The following is a 19,513-nucleotide window of genomic DNA, read 5'->3' as shown; positions in this document are numbered from 1 at the left end:
CTTACAGGAAACAAATGACAAAAAGAATATAAAACGATGTAATCATTTAATGGAGCTGCTACTGGTTCTGCCAAGAGTTCACTTAAATAATCCCATTAGCTTCTAAAAACATTCTATTTGGCATTTATCTTTCCTTCAACTTCACAGAATTTAGGCTTTTTAAATAATAAAGAAAATCACTTTCAATTAATATGAAGTATTGTTACAAAGTGTCTGCTATGTTCTTGATTGATTGCATTCTGTACTTTGTCAGTATTCTTTCCTCACTGCAAATTTACAAGTTGGTGATAAAAAGTAAAGGTATGTGTTTACCTTTTAAGATGCCTCGAGTAGAAAAATAACAAACAATGGAGACACAGATTGAAGCTGTTAGTGCTCATTTTTAGGATGTTTTATATGTCTGTGCCCTCACATTGGCAAAGCTTAATTCAAGATAATTTTACATTTTTCCCTTTTGCACAGTAGATGAGACTCTCAACACTGCCGTCTGCATAGGCTTTTCAGATCATAGAAATTTGGAATTTTTAACCACAGGGATTCTAATTCACATTTGTCCCCTAAATTTATATATTTTTAATGTCCATGTTTAGCTATACAGGATTGATGTGATTAACAGATATGTGGAGTTAATAAATGCCCCAGGCAACTATTTTTGTCTTATTTTACCACCACAAAACTTACAAGGGGTTAAAAAAAGCAGCAATTAAGAGTGCTTGAATGACCAGAAGTTGTCTCCTTTCATCTGCTTCTGCACTCTCCTGTCCTTGGGCTTCCCAATGCTAAAGGCTAATGGTGCTTCATTTGCCAGAGATTAAACCCCAAAGCCAAACCAGCATACTCCCAGCACCAGTTCTGAACCCACACTTGTGTTTTATTCTATCCTGTCCCCCATGTGATGGTGAAGTGGTGGGCGGGAGATCAGGGAGGTGGGTGCCTCGCTTTCATAAATCATTACCTTAGTCAAGCTGAGCATGGCTCTTCCCACACACTGTGGGTCGACTACATCATGGACAGGCTCAGTCAATGCATATAAACAACATTATATATGAGGAAGAGAAGCTCAAAACTGCACAGAAAATAAAAAAGAGGATATTTCATTTAAAACTGATCTTACAGTGAAGTCAGTTCTCCATTTACCATCACTCAAGTTTCAAATGATGCAGACACATAAACAATGAGCTCTCCTGTCCTCCCAAACTGACACACACACACACACACACACACACACACACACACACACACAGAGAGAGAGAGACACACAGAGAGAGAGAGAGAGAGAGAGAGAGAGAGAGAGGGTCAGAAACCGAGCATCCTTGATTCTGATCTCATGGTAACTGCTGCAGAATAAAACATGGAGCTTTCAAAGAACCTCCAGGTTGATAAGTCAAATTAGAATAGAAGCTACAATCAGCAAGAACAACAAAGCAGAGTTGATCCCAGAGCTGAAGCTCGGGGCTGTCTAAATAAGCCCAGATAATCCGGAACAACGTCCACACACTGCCTACACAGGTCACTTCATGCTATTAAACTATTGGAATTTTACCACGTTGAAATTTGTGTGGGGTATCAAGTGCCTCACTCCGAAAAGTTCTGGAATCAGTAGACATCCATGCATGTGGTAGTGGGAATTATTTCATTGCAGCATTGCTTGTCTTCTAGAATCTTGCCTTCTGAGAAAGAAGGCTCACCTGAGGAGAGCTAAATGTTGACTGTGTGCAAGGAAACGAGCCCGGTGGAACTCGGGGTTACGCGGGAGCCGAATGTGCCCAGTGAATGCTGAGGTCTGGGAGAGCCTGGGAGAAAGAGCGGCACCAAGGCCATCTGCGGGGAGAAAAGTCTCCTGGTAGCCTGGAGGATTCACGTGAAATGACTTGCTAGGCTTTACTAAGAAGATGGCAAAGACAAATATTAGGTTTGATTGCAACACTTATAATTAATTAAATATCATATCGGTACTTTTTTTAAAAAAAATCAGAGCTTAGAAATTCAGCCTTGGGGGATCTACGTGGTAGCTCAGCAACATGATGGAGCTGTGTCCACCATAAATTAAAACAAAATAACTCAAAGTTTTGAAACTCCTTAAGCATTTTAATAAAATATTTTCTCAGCTATTACCTTATCACATTAAAAACAATCAGATTTTTAAAAAATATATTGTCCTTATTACATATAAATTATGAAAATCTGAAATGAATTTCATAATTTTTCTTTAGCTTGTAGGGTTTCTTGGGAGGGAGGGAGTGAACAAAAGTGATTTCCTCCCCTCATTTTACTTATATATTTAAGCATTGAAAATATAGACAGCCACAGTGTATACCTAAATTATTAAATGGCTGCTGTTTAATCAATGATGATTTCTATAACTTCCCATAGAGTATAAGTAAATTTAAATGTTATTATTTTACAGTTAGAAAATAATTTCTATGTACTACTCTGTATAAGAAATGTGGGTTGTTAACAAATGTTATACCACCTATGCCTGGGAAGAGCTGACATTTATGAAGCACCTGCCATCTGCCCAGCCCTGAGCTGTGTTATTTCTTTTTTTTAAAATATATCTTAATTGATTTCAGAGAGGAAGACAGAGGAAGAAATAGAAACATCAGTGATGAGAGAGAATCACTGATCGGCTGCCTCCTGCACGCCACCTGCTAGGGATCAAGCCCACAACCCGGGCATGTGCCCTTGACTGTAATAGAGCCCTTCAGTGTGCAGGCCAACGCTCTAGCCACTGAGCCAAACCAGCTAGGGCTGAGCTGTGTCATTTCATTTAATGCAGCTCCCCTGTGTAGCAGGTATACAGCATAAAACCAGGTACAGCAAGGGGTTTGTGGTGGATAATACACAGCCATACAATAGTGCAATATTCTTGTCACTTTACATCAAGGGCAACCTGTTGCAGAAACAAAGGACTTAACCTCATTTAACAGTTTTTGAGTAAAAGCAGCATTTGATTGCAATGAACAGTTTAGATGATGAAGGTCATACTGATAATGGTAAAGTTTAAAAAAAAAATGAAAGCTTCTCATACTGCAGCATTCATCAAAGACTCTTAAAGTTCCTTAAACAACCTTTAAAATGTATTATCTCCTTACTACAATGCAATAAGTGTTAGAAGTAAATGCGTAAACTAATTACAAAAGAGAAAAAGCGGCTATCATGCAAGAGATGAATAAAAGTATTTAAAAATCATTTAAGATGAAGTAAGTTCCTTAAATAGATTATTTTGTAATTAAATAATTATTTAAATAGAAGGGAGATTAGCAACTCTTTGAGGTCAGTTCTCCTGAAAGTGATATGTTTATATTATTTAAAAATATATTCTTCATAAATGAATCCTTCTAACCTGTAAACACACACACATATATACACAGAATACCCAATACAAGAATAACATTACAAATTCATATGTGTATGTCAAGTCATTATGCTGTACATATTAAACTTACACAATGCTATAATATAACTCTATCTCAATAAAACTAAAAGAAAAAAATACATAAATGAACCGTTCATTCTCTAGGCTACCCTGCTTCTAGGGTTGGATTGTTAATTGGCTGAATTAAATGCATGTCATGTCATCCTTCACTGGCTTCTCACAGAATCTCTGCCCCATAAGTTTTGACAGAAACAGAAAAAAAAAACAAAACAAAACCCGGTTTGTGCAGACTTGCCCTATATTCAACTCCCAGGTATGCAGTTACGTGAACAGCAGTCTCTCTGCCCCTTCCCAGGCCTGGCACTTGCTTACAGGAGCAAGGTTTGAAGTAGATTGCAGCACCAGGTCAAGCTCCATGGCACTACCAGGCTGGGAAAACCAAATTGATGACATGTCTAAAGCTAACTAACAGTGACTTTTGTGGCACTCTTCTGGGGTAGGAAACGAACTACTTGGGAGAATTTATATGGGTGTAATATGAAAACAGGAAAGCAAAATAAATTGTTAGGGATGAGCTTGGCATGGAAGAAGCCAGAAGCTGGTACTGAAAAAGTAGCTTGTTTAGGCAGGCAAAATCACGTAGAAGGCTTGAATCCAAGGCTAATCATATGGCTCTGTTTTTTGTTTTTTTTTCTAGGGGTAATGATAAGCCAGTGAAAGTTTAACGCATGGTGTTATATAAATAAGTATTTTACAAAGCTTAATTCTGTAGCAGTTTAGAATGGATCAGAGTAGGCAAGACAAGGGTAACCTTGTAGGCATGACATTACGAAGGTCTGGATTAGGGTGTTAGCAGTGGAAATACAAGGGATGAATTGATAAGGAGTTACTTAAAAGGAAAAGAGCCATTTGGCAGTAAGTGGGAAATAAAGGAACAAGATTGGGAAAATTTTTCCTGATGTTCAAAATTAAGAACTGTAGCTCTGCTCAAGTTGTATTGATGAGAATAAGGCAGCTATTATATTTAAAAGGGCTCACCCACCCTTTATTCGAGTGTAATATGACCCTGTGAATGAGTCAAAGCTACCACGGGCAACATGTAAAAAACATGCAACTTTGTTTCAAAAATAGTTCACTTGAGAACATGCATATCAAATAAATTAATATCCTCCACAGGAAAAGACACAGTCCTTCTGTAATATTGAACAGGAAGGTACCTAAAGGTATGAAGGAATTTATGCCTTTAAAAAAAGGTCAGGATAATTTTCAAATCAAGTAATTTTATATTAAAGTATTTATAAACTTTGAAGAAGTAAAAATAGTGAATTATTGAGTCATATAGTTGGAAAGGCCAAGAATGATAGATTATATTACAGATGATTTTATTAGGACATCTAGTTTAACCTCTTCTTGCAATGTGATAATTTTTAAGTCATTCTTGGCATACAGTTATGGATATTCTGCATAAAAAACACACAAATAAACTAATTAACATAATAGAAACACCAGAGGCATGGATACATGGAATGGATTAGCAGCTGTCAGATAGGAGGGGGGTTAGGGGACTGGATGAAAGAAGGTAAAGGGATTAAGCAAAACACACACATGTATTTAAAACAGGTAGACACAGACAACATTGGTGATAGAAGGTAAGGGGAGTGGGGGTGGCTGGAGGTGGGCCAAGGGCAGGGGGACGGAAAGAAACTTTGCTTGGGGTGATGAGTGCACGATGCAGAGTGCAGATGATGTTTTATTGAGTTGTACACATGAAACCTATATGGTTTTGCTAACTAATGTCACCCCAATAAATCCAATAAAAATAAATAAATATATACTGGGGAACTAGAAAATATCATATGGTTTTACTCCTTTAACCTATTATTACAATAAATTACTTTAGTAGATTTTAAAAATATAAACAGGCTTGGTTGGTGTGGCTCAGCTGGTCAGAGAATCATCCTGTACAACAAAACGGGGAGGGTTCAATTCTCAGTCAGGGCACATATCCAGGTTGCTAGCTCCATACTCGGTTGGGATGCTTGAGGGAGGAAATGAATGTTTCTCTCTCACTTTGATTTTCTCTCTCTCTCCCTACCTCTCTCTAAAATCAATTTTTAAAATATTATAAAAATAAACATATTCTGGGGAACTAGAAATCATCATATGGCTTTACCTCCTTGACCTATTATAATACATTATTTTAATCGATGTTAAAAAAAAAAAAAAGAAAACCAATCTTTTCCACTGGATAACCCTAATGATTAAGTCCATTTTATCTTTCTCCAAAAATTGTTTCCCTCAACATTTATTAAATGGTCCAGTCTAGTACAGGGAAAAACATGAAATATAGTTATTATTTCTAATATATGGTAGTCTTTCAAATATTCCAAACTTGTCTTTACTAAAGATTTTATTTGTCAGAGTAAATATACCAGTACCAGTATTTATGATCCTATGCTAATAAAATCTTATCTAATAAAAGAGTAATATGCAAATTGACAATCACTCCAAGACACAAGATGGCTGCCCCCAAGTGGTCAAAGATGGCTGCCCCCATGTGGATGGCCGCCACAAGATGGCCTCCAGGGGAGGGCAGTTGTGGACAGTTAGGGGTGACCAGGCCAGCAGAGGAGGGCAGTTGGGGGAGATGCAGGCCTGCAGGGGAGGGCAGTTGTGGGCAATCAGGCAAGCAGGGTGGGCAGTTAGGGGTGACCAGGCCGGCAGAGGAGGGCAATTGGGGGGGACCAGGTCAGCAGGAGAGGGCACTTGGGGGGGACCAGGTCAGCAGGAGAGGGCAGTTGGGGGGGCAGGCCTACAGGGGAGAGCAGTTGTGTGGGGACCAGGCCTGCAGTGGAGGACAGTTGGGGGAGACCTAGGCCTGCAGGGGAGGGCAGTTAGGGGTGACCAGGCCAGCAGGGGAAGGCAGTTAGGGGTGACCGGGCCAGCAGGGAAGGGCAGTTAGGGGCAATCAGGCTGGCCGGGAGCAGTTAGGCATCAATCAGGCTGGCAGGGGAGTGGTTAGGGGTGATCAGGCTGGCAGGCAGAAGTGGTTAGGGGCAATCAGGAAGGCAGGCAGGCGAGTGGTTGGGAGCCAGCAGTCCTGGATTGTGAGAGGGATGTCCAACTGCCCACTGGGATTGGGCCTAAATGGGCGGTTGGACATCCCTTGAGGAGTCCCAGATTGGAGAGGGTGCAGGCTGGGCTGAGGGACAGCCCCACCCCACCCCCGTGCACAAATTTGTGCACCAGGCCTCTAGTGCTATAATAAAAAATATTTTGCCATAATTCTTTCCATGAGAAAGGAAAACCAAAACAAGGAAAAATGGATATCTGTACTGTACATATTTCATATCTGTTATCTCATGTAATCTTTACTAAAACAGATAAAGAAACCTGGTTCTCACTGATGTTGTTTTTAAATGGATTTTTAAAAAAATTTTTTTATTTTTATTTTTATTTTTATTTTTATTTTGATTTCAGAGATGAAGGGAGAGATAGAGAGATAGAAACATCAGTGATAAGAGAGAATCACTAATCTGCTGCCTCTGGCATGCCCCACACTGGGGATTGAGCCTGCAGCATGAGCATTATGCCCTGACTGGGAATCAAACGGTGACCTAGTGGTCATAGGTAGACACTCAACCACTGAGCTATGCCAGCCAGCTCTCTGGATTTTTTAAAACAGCTTTGTTATAAACTTAGTAGCAATCTTTGGGATTTATTTGAATGTTTGATTTATTCTTTGATTTTTTTTTTAAATCACTGAAGCTTAATTCCACTTTAGCAATTAACATTTCATTATGTATATCAAGAAAAGGGTATAGAATAACTCTAGGGAGAAAACATTTGCTGATCACCAGCAATACTCTAGAAACATTTTTATATGTTGTTTTATTCAATCCTCCTAAAATTCCTATGAGGTAGACATAATGATCTCCATTTTAGAGACCAAGAAATTGAATTAATAGAGGTTAAGCAACTTTTCATAGCTTATCACAGTAAAATGATTATCACAGTAAAAAGTGGTGGCAGCTTTGGTATGCACAGTTCGCTGATTTCAATGCAACTACCTCACAGGATTGTTAGGAGAATTTGAGGAGTTGTTGGTCCTCAGAGCCTGGGCTTGGCAGTCTCAGATCTAGGTAGTGAAGTCTCTTCTTCCCAGTGAAATCTAATTAGCTCAGACCATGATCCTGGGCACTGGGCTATTTAATTCTCCAGAAACTGTTGTCGGTAAGCATGTTTTCCTAACTGAATAGTATCTTTGGATTGTGACATTGGAAGTCTTGAGTATGCTCCACATTTTTGTTTTCTAACAGAAAACTTCTAGGTATAGGTAATTTTTAGAATCCTAGATTAATTAGAACCCTAAAATGTTCCTGCTGTTCCAGCCCCATCTCTACACCAGTGCCACCTCCAACCAGCTCCCGTTTCACCCTGAACCTCAGATGAAATGGAAATATGAGCATAAGACAGCAGCGCCTACAACCTCCCCACTGCACTGAGGACACAATCAGAGTTTCTTAGTATGAAATAAAAAATTCTGATTAATTAATCTGGTCTTTGTTCACTCTTCCTGTCTCTTCCTTTCTTTTACCTTGCTATGGTCATGACAAATTGTGTATAGCTCATGCTATTTCACACCTCTGTCAGATGCATCATATGACCCAGTGATAACACTCCTAGCTATTACCCAAGAGAAATGAAAACTAATCTGTACATAAATATTTATAGTCACTCTATTCATAATGCTCTAAAACCTGGAAACATCAACTAAGAAATGAATTAAAAACAGGGTAAACCCACGTACTACACAGCCATAAAAAGGTATGAACTACAGAAACATGCAAAATCATGGCTAACTCTTAAATGCTTATGCTAAGTGAAAGAAGACATGTAGATGATATTTTGGAAAAGGAAAACTTATAGGGACAGAAACAGGTTAGTGGTTATCAGGACTGAGGTAGGGGTAAGGGACTGACTGCAAAGGGAAATTCATGGGGTGATGGAAACATTATATATTTTAACTGATGTGGTAGTTAAATGACTGTATGCACCTACATTCACAGAACGGAACACTAAAAAGGAAAAGACTTTGCTGTATGTAAATGATACCTTAATAAAGCTGACATTTAAAAATTACATATATTATTTCACTTTTGTCCTACTCTTCATTCACTTTTTGAATAATCTTGATTTTTGGACAGCTCTTGCCCATCCTTTAAACCTAAGTCAAGTTTATCCCTCAACTCCCATGCCAGGCTACGGGCTCATCCTCTGGGCTTTTCTGTCCCCTGTGCATGTATCTGACTCTTTTGATGCATAATAATATAGTATCAGTGTCTGACACTGCACTGTAGGCTTCTTCAAAGAATAAAACAAAGTCTTATTCATCTTTACATCCCCAGGAACTCAATGTAATATAAGAACTCAACAAATGTTTCTTACACAGACAAAAATCATGTTTGAAACTTGGCTGGCTTCTAAAACAGATATGGAAATTATAGAATACTAGAGGCCCGGTGCACAAAATTTGTGCATGGGGGGGCAGTCCCTCAGCCCAGCCTGCCTATCCAATCCGAGACCCCTCAGGGGATGTTCGACAGCCAGTTTATCAGGACTAAACTGGCAGTCAGACATCCCTCTTGCAATCCGGGACTGCTGGCTCCTAACTGCTCACCTGCCTGCCTGCCTGATCGCCCCTAACTGCCCTCTCCTGCCAGCCTTATCACCCCTAACTGCCCTCCCCTGCCAGTCTGATCACCCCTAACTGCCCTTCCCTCCAGGCCTGGTCACCCCTAACTGCCTCTGCCTCGGCCCCCGCCACTGTGGCTTTGTCTGGAAGGAAGGCAAGACGACCAGAAGATGTCCGGTCGACTTGGTCTAATTAGCATATTACCCTTTTATTAGTATAGATGCTTGATTTAACTCAAATCCAACTGATTATTGTATAAGGCCTTTTAGCATGTTAGAAATAGCCTAATAAGGTTATTACCACACAGTTTAATTATAATAGGATCCTTTAAAACATTTGCACAGAAATAATTATAGGGTTGTTCTAGTCTGATTTATTTTGCATATCTTTGCTGGCAAAATATCTGTTAAATCCTAAATACAGTAGACTGAAACATCTCAAAAGCTGTAAAAATATCTTATTTACAGCAGTTAACATTTTAATAGTTCTTTTGCTTTTATTATATTTCGAGCAAAGTTTTAATCTTAATTTATGCAAGTGGTGGATATAAAGTTATACTGCTCTCTGAGACAACTGAGAACTCTCATTGGTCAATGAGATATTTAGAGGAAGAGAATAATCCATGCAAGTTAAACTGCTTATCAGAGCCTGTTTTGTAATATTCCAAATTGCTTACTCTATCTTCTTTCCTAAGATCCCAAAAACATGTTTTATGGCCTGACTGTGATGCAGTGCTATTGGGCAAATAGTTACTATGAGATGATTATATCTCAACATAATTTGAGATAGTTGGCTGCTCTTTGTATAGAATGTCACCTGAGGAGTGAGATTTCCATAACCACTTCTATTCTAGCAAAGCTGTGATTCTGACTCATAGTCTGCTCTGTTTTCAGGCTTTAGGCAACTGGAATTAGGTTTATCAATCAACAGAAACATTAAAAGAAAAGTGGAAGTTCATGTTGGACTCAAATTATGAATTGAACACTAAGACTTTACATTGACTCTCAGATTTAAGAAATGAGAAAATGTATTTGTGTTAAAATAGGTACAATTGATAGAAAGATTCTGCAATGACTACACTGTCATGATAGCACAGTCTCTCATTATAACAGCATGGGTCCTTCCACTAGAGAGTGGTGGGTGAGGACCAGAGCTATCACAGCATTAAAAGGGGAAGTTTATGCACCCCAACCTCTACGACATGTGAATGATGTAACAGTTATTATTTCATTTCCCAGAATATACAATCCCACCTATTTATAATGATCACTGACAAATTATAAGATCCATAACAAATAGTATGAAAACTGACTCTTATCATGAAAATTACCAAAAGATCTTAAGCTTTGGAATAAAAAATAAATTTTACAATAAAATAAAAATAAACATTGAAAGGCAATAGGCTGAGATTTTGATCACTGAGTTTCATTCCTTTCCCTTTCTATTTCCCTCTTTCCCTCCCTCCTTCCCTTTCTTTTTTCCTTTCTTTCATTTCAGCTACCAAGGATCCATGGGTGGAGCCACAAATAGGATTCCCTTTACCCTAAATCCACTTCCTAATAGTATTACAGTTAAATTCCATTTTAGTTTTAAAATGGATATAATAGCACATGGTATTGAAAATATTACTTGAATAAAATAGCCATATCATACTGAGCATGCATGACAATCTTGCTTGGAATCTCATTAAAAATAAATTAAATAATTAATAAACATGTAATTTATATTTGACCATTAGCTAATTCTTTCATAATTTGTATTACGTTTTTAAGTCTCAAATAATAGTAGGAAATGTTTTACAGTCTCTAAAGAATTGTGAGAAAATAAAATTCTTCTGAAGTAGAGTAAAAATTTAGACATTTATTTTTGCACTTAAATGGCCTATATTTAATCTGTAGGTTAAGTATCCAATTTCAGGGTTCAAATGCAAGCTGGCTGCTATGAAAAAAGGGAGCAATAAATAGAATGAGTGTTCTTTCATTTGGCCATAAATTACTGTCTATTTTCACTAAGCTGTTGTGGACAAAACCTCAAAAACCCTGAATTGATAATAAATTTAAAAAATGAAAGCATACAAAGTGGTGAGTTTTTTATGACTCATGTTAGATTGAAGAATAATACACCCACTGCAATGTGATTTCTTTTCTCCATGTTTTGTGTTATCCTACTCTTAATATATTTTATGGCAGGAACAGTTAATAATGCAACAAAAATGCAAACATTTAATTATTTCTGATAAATGCTAAATTCTTTCTGCTAAGTCATATCACACATGAAGCAAATCTAGGCAAACAATTTGTTATGCAGTTAGTAATATAAAAATTTAGGTATAATATACTTTTCATTTTCTTTATTTCTAGCCATTTCTTTAGCACATAATAGTTATGCTCGAGTGATGAAACTGTAAAGATAATACCATGTTCCTTCTTTCTTTAATGTATATTTATTTTTGGTTAGAATGAATATTTAATTGTACACTAAATCTGAACTATAGCTCTCAACCAGTAGCTTCTGATCACTAGTAAATTAACAAAAAGTTATTGGTCTATTTTTATTCTTGATAGAAAAAAATCAAATCCAAATTATTAACAGTGTTTTTGTGTGTGTCTTAATACTCAAGACTCTACAGGTTGGATAATAATTTTATTTTTCACTCCTAACACTTCCTATCATCTATCTTTTTCTTCTTATATTCTAGATCTTGTTACAAAGTGCTCTTCCACTATGTATGATAGAAGTACATCATATGTAAGGCCATCAGCACCACTGAAGTCAACAAAAATCTCTGCTTAAAGTGGTAAACCTATGCCAGTTGTGGCCTCTTTGTAGAGGTATTTAAAAATACATCTGGGATTGTCCTGTCTTAAAATTAAGGAAAAAAGAATCAGTGTCAACTGTGTTTAGGTACTTTAAGAACCATTTTAATACCACATAAGTTACCTTACATTCATCTGATAACTGTTCATTGTAAAATGTCCAAAAGGAGGGTATTTTGTGATCCATTTAAAAAGAGATAGAGCCAATAATAAACAATGTTCCCCCAGCCCTGTTTTGTGTGAAACTGGCCCATACGACACAAGCACCTACTTCCAACACTGAAGATGGATTAAATGTAGCAGGAGAAGTCTAGCACATAATCGCAAGCAACACTGTTATATGGTTGTTTGTAATTGTGTTTGTTCAGGTGATGCTTTGTGAACTGACTTGATTTTTTGGTTTATTTAAAGGACAACATAGTTAGTTGGGGATCCATTAGGTGGCCACAAGGTCTGAGGGGATTCATCTCTACCTCCTTCAGGTCATTCTAGATTTAAGTATATGGGAAGAACCCTAGATCCTCAAGGAACTCTACACTGGTACTAAGAATTGTAAGAGAAAGATTAGTGCCACAGTTAGCACATAATAGTTTTGCTCCAGTGATGAAACTATAAATATAATATCATGTTACTTTCTTCTTTAATGTATCTTTATTTTTGTGGCACTAAGCTTTGGGAAGCTCACGAGCAGGTGTGAAGGTCCAGACCATGTGCGTTATTTCCCCAAGAACATGTTGGTTGCCTCCACAGGCCTTGAGTACCATGGCTGCCTTGTACATCACCAGGGAAAACAATGGATTACCAGTGGATTGAAAAAGACCAATTGGAGATGTCAACAACAATACAATTGTCCGTATAAGAAATGAAGATTGACGCATCCGTTCTCATATGCCATTAGCATGTATCCCCTTTGCTACAATTCCACTAACATAGCTTATAATTCAAGGCCAAGGGAAAATTACCACTTTTCTATGTCATCCCGATTTCTTCACTCAAAAAAAATTGCTTCTTAGACTCCTCATGGAACTTATTTTTCATGATACTAAAATAATAATTGCTAACACTTACATAGCCTTTATCATGTGTCAGGCCCTATTCTAACTCTTTTAGTCTCACAAAAATCTTCTGGATAGATAACACTTAGTAACAAAGCTGAGAACTGAGAATAGGGTATCTGATTTTTGAGTATAAATCTTAAACAATGCAGTGTAGTGACATCATTATACAATCTCTATAATTTGGTAATTAAAAATACACTGCACTGTAGCATATACTAGAACCTTGTAATATTATTTAACTCTTTAGCTATGAGTTAATAGATTATATCCTTATTGAAGGGGAACATTATGACTAATTCCTTGTGTATTCCTCATAGTAGCTACCAAGCAAATAGGTTATATTAACTTACATTAATCAAGTAAATATTTTAATCACATAAGTCACATAAATGAAGTAACTAATTGATCCACTTGACCAGTGGTCCTCAAACTTTAGAGTGCATCAACGTTGCTTAGAGGACTTGTTAAAATAGGGATGGCTGGGCCTATTCTATAAATTTCTAATTCTTTAAGTCTGGGGTGGAGGTTAAATTTGATATCTTTAACAAGTGATGCTGACGCTGCTGGTTTAAGACCCACTCTTTCAGAACTACGCTCTGGCTCACTTCAAATAAAAGGATTTATCTGAAGAATTAGATGAAACAAAATGTGATGTATACATACAATACAGAAACATATACTGCTCAAACTAGAAATATGTGAAACTGTATGGTCTAGGGAATCTCAGTTTCATGGTTATGAAATATTTGAGAGTGGGATTCTAATTAATTAAAAATAATAGCTGGATATATAAACCAGTTTGAATAAAATAATTCATCTTAATGGAGCCCATGAAGCAGATCACCTCTAATTTGATTATGGTGTATCAGAAGAGTACCTTTGTTCCTGGGAGCATGTCTTTGCAACATCCACTTATTCCACCACCATTTTTAATCTCTGAGAAATAGGGTTTTTTAAAATATATTTTTTATTGATTTCAGAGAGGAAGGGAGAGGGAGAGATAGAAACATCAATAATGAAAGAGAATCATTGATCAGCTGCCTCCTGCACACCCCCTACTGGGGATCAAGCCCACAACCCAGGCATGTGCCCTTGACCATAATCGAACCTGGGACCCTTCAGTCCTCAGGCTAACGTTCTATCCACTGAGCCAAACCAGCTAGGGCTGAGAGATAGCATTTTAATATTAAGATTTGAAGGCCAATCTTTAGGCAGCCCAGATATCTTAAGATTCAGATTTGCCTCAAATATATATTTCCCATAGCAACACTTAAGTTGAATTCTTTCAAAACCACCAAATTCCAGAATTAAGGAAAGGCTTAATAGTAGATCATTAATTTTATCACAGACTATAAAAATGGATGGATATTTATAACCTTTATATATTCTTTTAATTTATCATTTTCTGCTTCCTTTTTATGAATTTGGAGCTGTAGTCATTCATGAACTGCTTTAACTGATTATGAAGAACTGCTGGCTTTCAAAGCATTTTCCTTTTCATTCTGAAACAAACAAGAAAGTTCTCAGATATAGGTCTCCTTTTCAAGTACCTTCTTCTTAAGATCAGTATTTTCACTGTCATTATCAGTTAGCTCCTCTACTATCCTGGACAAACTGTCACCTCTCTGTGCTCTCAAACCCCGGGGTGGGGTCGGCTGGGAGGAAGCGGGTTGCAGGGGGCAGTGCAGCAGGAGAAAGCTAGGGAGGGGGGCCAGGAACCTGAGGGGAAGCAGGCGAACCCCTGGAACTGCTTGCAATGGAATTGCACCCGCTAAGGCGCAGTGGGACCGAAGTGGAGCTAATAACCAGCAAGTGGCTTCTCTGGCCCAGAAGAGTACTTTTTACATAAATGTCCCCTTTGGGCTACATTATGTCAATGACAAAATGCAATGTACAGTTGCTTTCAAGTATGAATCGCATTGTAAATATTAAAAAAATAGCAAACGCTTTTCCGTATCTGTTAGAAAAAGAACATCTTGTCACATTAATAGCTTCATAATAATTAAACGACACATACACTTTAGCAGACTGACAGGTGATAAAGCTTCCTGTGTCAAGTTGATTACCAAAGCCCAGTAGACAATCCTCTCTGGAAATCACTTACGATTTCTACAGTAAATTATTTACGAAGGTGAGTTTTGTGATTTAAATGGTCACTGCAAAGGAACCATTTACAAACACAAGTGAAAACAAGGTATTAATAATAAATTAAAAGTACCACATGAACATCTCATATGTCAAAACTCGAAGTAATCGGTCCCAAAAGGGTTGAGAAAGTTATTACTTTTTGTCAGCAGCTGCTTTTGTCAGAGAACGGTCCGCCCCTCCCATGCTCCACCCAACCAACAGACTTTTCTTTCATCAACGGCAGCCGTCCCTCTGTTGCCACCCAGTGAGAGCGCTTAGTCTGTTCCTGGTATCTTTTGATCTTGGACTCTTTTCCTGATTCTTTGACCAGTATTCTTGCTGTATTTTCTCAAGTCCTCCTTCTCTGAATGAACTGTACCACTCTCTTCTCCCCTTACCCTGTTGATCTTTGCTCGTTGGTTTTTCAGTCTAGTGCTGTCCTGATCTGGCATTTCCCGTGAACCTGCTCGCTAGCGCCCAGGCCGTGTGCTACCTCTCCCTGACACATCACATCACACTTAGACTTCAAGTGTTAAATACCCTGAGTAACTTCACACCATTTAAAGATATATAAGAAGTGAGTATGAAGTTTGACAAAATACTGGACAAAATGACTTCCCTGCATAAATTTTACTACAAAATCTCCCTGCCTTAATTTAATGATTTCTATTGCTTAACAGGCAGATGAGACAACAGAGTGCAATGCACCGCCTTCACTGTGACACGCTACTGCATTCCTCCTGTTCACTATTATATTTATAAAGTGTTTTCCAGATGTCAGGTCTTACACATACATTATTGCACTTCTCTGCACCAGGTCCACCTTTGCTATGTTGCTATACATCTGGTTTGCATATAAGTTAGCTAATGATTAGAGGAATTAGGTCCATGATCACTCAGGTAGAAAATGTATAGCTGGGGTTCAAATCTAGGAATGTCTTAACTGTACAACCCATGTTCTTTTTTTGGTAAAATGTATCTTTACTGGTTCCAGAGAGAAAGGGAGAGGAAGAGAGAGATAGAAACATCAATGATGAGAGAGAATCATCAATTGGTTGCCTTCTGCACACCCCCGGCATGTGCCCAGACCTCCTGGTTCATGGGTGGACACTCCACCACGGAGCCACAGCAGCCGGGCACAACCCATGTTCTTAATGACTATGCTTCTCAATTTGAAGCTGTCTTTATAATATGGATGTTTGCATTCATCTGATTAGTTTTGGTTTTACTTATATTTAATGTTTTTAAAAGGAAGAGAATAAATGATGAGGAAAAATAACTATTTTACACAGGAGACTTTACCTTTATGAGCAAAAAAAAATAATAATAATGTTAAGCACATGTTTCTAGAGTCTGTAGCACTCAAGGCATTCTTTGGGATCATCCCCTTGTGCCTTCTCTGCTATCCTCATCTCTTCCTGGATCTAAATCTGTTAAATTACAATTTTGACCCCTTACAACTTATTATTTCAAGGAAGATTAGGAGCAGCTGGTCAGCAGCTCTATGGAATAGCCTCCAGTGTACTTGAAGGGCATTATTAAATTGCCCCTGTGCTTGCTCTTCTACAATTGTATTTTCTTCTACGTTTTCCTCAGAGCTTTATTTTTCCTAGCTTAATTCATGTCTGTTATCTTCAGAACACTTGTTGAATTCTCTATATCTCTTCTCATATATGTACTCACAGCTAGCCTAGGAGAAGATAATGGCTTGGTGTATCTTACCCCATTTGTTACTTTTTCATGCCTCTTTAATAAAGTATTATAGGCTGCCTTGTAGGCTTTGTATTATACAACTATATATTTAATTTTGGAAAAATTACAAAAAACTAAGTCGATCCAGTGTCCTATTATTTTAATTACTATGGATGTGTTGTAACATGTTTTAAGATCTAGCAGGGCTGGACCAAAAGATATTCAATAAGTACAATGGAGAATCAATGCTTAAAGGGACAGTAAAAAACATCCTTTAATTTACAGATGAAGAGAGTGAAGGCATGGAAGTTTCCAAGACGAATTCAACATTCTCCAGCAGTTCATGGGGGAATTGGGGACCAGAACCCAAGGATAACCTGGCTAGAATCCTAGTACTCATTCTTCTGAGCAATGATAATAACTACAAACAAATATGTTCCCATAGACTTCAATACTTCTCAAATTATTTCTGATTTAAATTTTCCTGTGATTTTTTTTCTTTCTATTCCATTATTTTATTCCCTTGAAACATCACTATTCTACAAGCTTGTGAAATTTTCATTAGTACGATTACCTATAAATATGTATATCCCATGAATACTAAAGTCAAACCAAACCTGTCTTCCAACATCTTCGTCATGGCCTATTTATTTTGCTCATTAGAATCCTGAGTGGCACTGTTCTAATATTGAAAAAACTTCCCAAAGTAATGCACAATCGAACAGTAAAGTTTCCACTGACTAACTAGTCAGTTATCTGCCAAAGACAGTCCTCAGCATGTTAATGAGCCCTATGGCTGACATTAAAGGTAAGGCATTCCAAGCATAACTGAGTTTATTAACATAATACATATCTAGCTTCTATTATATTTGAAAAGTCTAAAACAACTATGTAAAACAATATGGAAATAGGTGGTGGTGCTTCACACGATGATTCAGGGGGAAAAACTTTGCTCTTTCCAAAATGAGAAAGAGAAGATAAGCTTAAGAAAATTAAAAAAAAAAAATGTAAATCAAGATAACAGGTCAGCAACTCTAGGACTCTAGCAGAGAAGCAAAAGCAGATGGGGGATTTGAAGGATATTACAGTCTAGTCAGACACTGCCTGGGGTGGTTTGATGTAAAGAAGCTAGACCATTTATAGTAATATGAATCTATCATACTCTCAGGCAACTATTAAGGTTACAGTTCTGCACAATTATGCTGTTACCTAGACACTTTTAACTAAATTACCAGTTATTATGTAAGATTTGCCCAAAGCACTGTATTAAAATACTGGACTAGTGCATTTTCAAGTTAAGTGGAATTAGCCTTATGATATTAATGGAAGAAAGCAACCAATTCCTCCCCCTCAACCTCCAAATATCTCAAACATCTCAATACAGGCTGTATAGGGTGAGAGTTTAAACCAAAATGTAACATCACTTCTTATCTAGAAAGCACAATGTTCCACAGCAGAATGTGAAAAGGGTCATACAGATTAGGACCTAGAAAGATTCATTTTAATTACAACTTAAAACCAAAGATAGCAGAAAAATAATGTGTGCCTCCCACTTATACTACTCTAAGAGAATTAAATTCAGGTGCCTCTTAGCACTACAGATGGCCACGTTTTGACACAGTTAAGTCATGAAGTTTTGTTTTCATTCCAAGATGGGTTAGTATGTGAAATTGTTACTATAAATTGTTGCTTTCAGAAACCTAGTTTCCATGCTGTGATCTAATGCATCCAATAGTAAGGTCCTCTTTCAGTGACAGTCCTCTGTTCATCCATCAAGAGTTTCTCATATGAACTCTTTAGAAGCTGAAAGTCCAAGGAAATGCTCACTTTGATACCCATATATTCTCCATAGCTTTAAACAACTTAGTCCCACCCACAGGTCAAAACGACCATTTGTATATTACATTTTTATTATATAGGATATGCATTAACCACCACAGCTTTAAAATATAGTGGTGGTAAATGCATATCCTATATAATAAAAATGTAATATGCAAATGGTCGTTACGCCATGAAGCATAATGACCGACTGCGTAACGACCAGATCACGGATCAGCAGGAAGGTGGGGCAGCGAGCTATGAGGGGGGAAATGGGGGGCAGAGGGAGCTATAGGAGGGAGGGGCAGTGAGCAGAGAGCTACTGGAGAGCAACAGCAAGCTACTGGTGAGCTATTGGTGCACAGATTCGTGCGCAGGGCTACTAGTATAGAATAAAGTGTGACAACTAGTAAATGCCTTTAAAATATATATAATAAGGTTGAACTTTCTTAAATACACTTACACATACAATTTTCCCAAGCCTAAATAAGAAAGAGATGCAATTCAAAACATGTTATCCTTTAATGTATGTTTTACAATTAGCTTTTGTATAATAAAAAACAAATACAAAATAAAATTTACTTAGGCTTTTTCATTACAACAAAACAAATTACCTTACAAGTATCTCAGTGATGTTACTTAAAGTAAACAAACAGACAAACAAAAAGCAATTTGAGGGTAGCAACAGCCAATAATCCATACCTTGGTTTATCAAATCTAAAGAGTGGAGTTCCCCTTAAGTTGAGTTTAGGATTTAGAGAAAAATCACTGCTAACATTTGGCATATTACCGTACTTTCCAGCGTATAAGACAACTGGGCGTATAAGATTTTCCTGGGTTAAAAAGTCGTTTTATACGCCGGAAAATACGGTATATTGGACTATATTGATGGGATTAGATATAATGGATTAGATATATTGGACTACCG

At 37.5% G+C, this 19,513-nt stretch overlaps 1 protein-coding gene across 2 annotated transcripts in view; it reads right to left on the bottom strand.

Annotated features, from left to right (window-relative positions):
* MAGI2 (membrane associated guanylate kinase, WW and PDZ domain containing 2) overlaps positions 1 to 19,513 on the bottom strand; it is a 1,197,465-nt gene that overhangs the window by 1,022,162 nt on the left and 155,790 nt on the right. The window lies entirely within an intron of this gene.

This window comes from Eptesicus fuscus, chromosome 14, assembly GCF_027574615.1.
Source record: "Eptesicus fuscus isolate TK198812 chromosome 14, DD_ASM_mEF_20220401, whole genome shotgun sequence".
Taxonomy (NCBI): Eukaryota; Metazoa; Chordata; class Mammalia; order Chiroptera; family Vespertilionidae; genus Eptesicus; species Eptesicus fuscus.
Note: the sequence above shows the minus strand (reverse complement) of the source record. Positions and strands in the feature narration are given on the sequence as shown.